We start from the raw sequence: 3,878 nt of genomic DNA on the forward strand, positions 1-3,878 counted from the left end.
TAGATTTGTGTCTGTACACTAATGTGAGTATTATACAGTTCTGTTCATGGCAGGAACTTTCCTATACAGTTTGTTATACATTTGCAAAGACTTGTTAGAGCATTTGGACATTTTCCATTGTTATTAAATACTGAGATGCAGAATGACCTAGAAATATTTGTGATCTACTAGAGCAAAGTTCTCTTCATCTCCTCCATGTTGACACAGCTATCTGTACGGAAAAATCAAAAACAAAGAAACCCCACACACCAATTAATACAGCTATGCTAAATAACATTGACACAGTCAATTGCTCTTTTATTGAGCCTTACATGAAAATTATTGAGGGACTTAAGCAAAGGTAACTACATTTCACAAAACTCCCTTTTGTGAGCAGACACAGTAAAGTCTGGCTCCAGAGATTGCGCACAAGCATAATCACTACTCAATAAAAGCCCTAGAAATAGAAAACAGAGTTCTACACTTTCCAAATTAAACAGTAGCTTTGGAAGGCTTTCTGGGGACAGTTTAAGGGCTCGATTCTCAGAAAGTCCATCACCTACTTTGACAGCTCTTTCAGCAAATCACTGCTGAGAATAGAGTCCTAACACCATGGGTGGGAGTTACCGTATCCAGTATTACTCACCTACAGTTGACACATGTACTTTAGTCACCCAGCCCTCCTCTAAAGTCAGAGGAGAATGATCAGTACTTCCAGAGGAATCTTTTTGTATCGTGATGGGTGCTTCAAACACAGGGGATGTTTACGCACATGGCCCTTCACGACTGAGATGCCTGTTTCTCACTGTCAGCTAGGCAGAAATCCTAGACAACTACCTTGGAGTATATACCTAACTTATAAGACAGCTGAAGTGAGGCACTTCTTACCTTAGATCATCTAACTGTATTTACAAAAAGGTGTTGATCACCCTTTTAAACTACTCTTAAACAGTCACAAGAGGTATCAAAATAAGCTTTCCCAATACAGCACTGTTGGTACCTTTCCACACCTCCATCTTCTAATCACTAATTAAATTTTAGTGAGAAGGTCTTCCTAGAGATAAAACGTGTTAGAGAAATGAGCTATGACTGTGTTTATGTGACTTTAGCATTTAAGATTTCCATGTCAGAACATTTCCACCCAGTCACACATGCATTTTCTATGTTTAAATGCAATAGGTTTCCACAGCTCTATTATAAATAAGAAAAGCTCAGAGGTATGATTTTCATACAAAAGTACAGTGTTTGAATTTGAAGAACAATGTACGCTTCCTGTTTTCATATTGTCCAAACACATGAAATTTTCTGGATGAAACAGTGCAAATTATGAAGACTGTCATGATTTTAAAAGAGCAAGGAAAAGGATAAAAGAGAGTAATGTTAGAGATATTGGAATATTTTTCATTCCTACAATAGAAAACCTGAATTTGGCTTGAAGAAACATAAGCAAAGTGCAGAAAAACATACACATAATGGGAATATATATTTTGGTGTCGAGTTTGGGGTTTTTTTTAGAATTAAAACAATTACCTGCATCTTCTAGGCATCTAATAAGCATGACTATCTTCAGTTTTCCTGGAATAAAAAAAAAAAAAAAGGAGTCATAAGAAATTCTTGATATTAAGTATAGATGCTGAAGTTTTCTGTTCTTTATAGTACAGACCTAAAAATTTCACTTATCCATCCACTGGAAAAAATTTATGTTGTGTCTTAAGAGTTCTGAGCAACCACATTTTGAAGAACATGAGCATAAGTCTTTTCAAAGTACTTAGGTTTCTTGTGCATGGATGAAAAACTGCAAATCTAAACTAATGCAGTCTTACCTTCCTGAATTGGTAAAAAGGGAGCTGCTGATGTCCCTGTTCATTCCTACGCCTTTGTTAAACCTGGATTATCCCTGAATCCCATTGGCAAATCCCCTTTCAATGCCTCTCTCCAGCTAATGCTTTTGAACTCCAGGCCTCTCATTTAAATGTTTCAGGGACCAGCACAAAATCTTGGACAGGGTGTCACCACTTCGGTACAAGGAAATGTAGTAAAATGCAAGTAGATTTCCAAATCAGCTTACATCAGTGGGATACTACTCAAGAATGTATGGCTGCCTTCTCGAAGAAGAAATTTACAGACCAAATAGATGGTTAAAAGACTTCCATGACTGCCATGATTTGCCACCTCTCTGACCATCACCAGACTGCAGGCTAATTTCAGTATCACCAAAAAGAGTGGCACAGAGAACAGGGAGCATGCACATCATCATCAAGGTCAGTAATGATGCCAATATACAAGGACAGATGTAAAGAAAAATGTCTGGCTTGAGAAGCAGAAGCAAGGACGAGAGCGAATGCTCCTCACTGAGAGAGCATAAAGTTATTAGCCATCTTCAATGAAAAATACTTTTGTCCTTATTAGACAACTTTGCTAACGGCGAAGAAGAAATTTCTAGAAGATGGGAGTATCCTTTCTGTTCCATACACCCTCTACTGAAAGCACCTTTAGGGAAGAAATCTGCCAGTCATGGAAATCTGACAGCACTGTGTTTTTTGTGAGTGAAAGATGATAATATACTTCCAACAATTTTCTGTTCTGGACAGAGATGTCCATGACAGAGTTCAAGCCATTCTGTAGTCCTGATATTTTCAGAACATTCTATATAATTTTTCAATCTACACTATGAAAAACATGTACAGACTAATTACAGGGATTTTTGATGGCTTAGGTTTGGTCAGAGTCACTCTCCTGGGGAAAATAAATCCCTTTCCAGAACCAACATAATAATTTCTGGTTTGGTTTAAGCTGCCATCCATCCTGTCAAAGATGGCTTTAATATTATTCTCTTGGTTTCTCTCTCTCTTCCCACCCCACTTCCCCCACCAGTGGGAGATTGGCCTACCTGGAGAAATCTAAGACACTGCCAAGCTAGTGTGCATTCTGTCTGTTTTTTCCAGTCAAGCCTCCATATCATCTACCTGTATCCACAGCCTAGCTTAAGCCAACAACAGACATCCATTTTTCACCAATTAGTGTTTCTCCTTTAGAAAACACTGTATATATAGTTTTGTATATTGCTTTCCATCAAACATATACTATTCAACACAGAGAAATGCCCTATCTTTCAAGTACTACATATTTCAAACTAAGGAACTAAGGATGATAAAAAGGCATGTTTTCTTTAATACCATTGGCAAGGTTCAGCTCCACTGGAGTGACAAAGAGGAGCCCACCTACACAGATCAGAAGCCGGATCTCCTGATCCGGGAGTTGCGTCGAGCACATCGTTTGACAGGAGGTGCAAAGTCCTGCCTGGCTGGGGGCCAAAGCCAGGTTTCCCGGTAGGAATGTGGTCCAGGAGCCAGCTCCCCCAGCCACACTACCTGCACTATCTGCCGGCTTTAAACCAGGACATTTTACTTCTGTGAAAACTTTGAACATGAGATTACTAGGAAACCAGGAGCTGTATTTATGTCAAATGCACCTACTAAATCAAGACTTTTAAAACTTTCTGGAAAGGAGCATTATCCTGTTGCTCCTTTTCCTAAGGTGCCTTTGTGAGCTGCAAGCAGGGGATGTATATCTGGTTGACTGCTCCAAGATTATTCCTTCCCTTCCTTTTTTCTTTTTTCCTTCTTTTTTCAGACCATTAAAATGGTTACACTCAACAGCTTTAAAATAAAATTTGGCAAAATACAGCTTTTACTGCTTCTCAATTTGTAAGCTCATATTACAGCTCTTGCAAGTGAACAAATTGGAAGCTTATGTCTTCCAGGCTAAATCCTGAGTGCACCATACAGAATAAATATTGACTCTAGCGTAAGGACTAAGGGTCAGATCCAGCCCTGTTTTAAATCTTTTCTGTCCAGCACTGCCAGCACAAAGCCAGCCTAAACCCACAGTAATTGGCC

Source organism: Nestor notabilis, unplaced genomic scaffold (assembly GCF_000696875.1).
Source record: "Nestor notabilis isolate BGI_N333 unplaced genomic scaffold, ASM69687v1 scaffold677, whole genome shotgun sequence".
NCBI classification, from domain to species: domain Eukaryota; kingdom Metazoa; phylum Chordata; class Aves; order Psittaciformes; family Psittacidae; genus Nestor; species Nestor notabilis.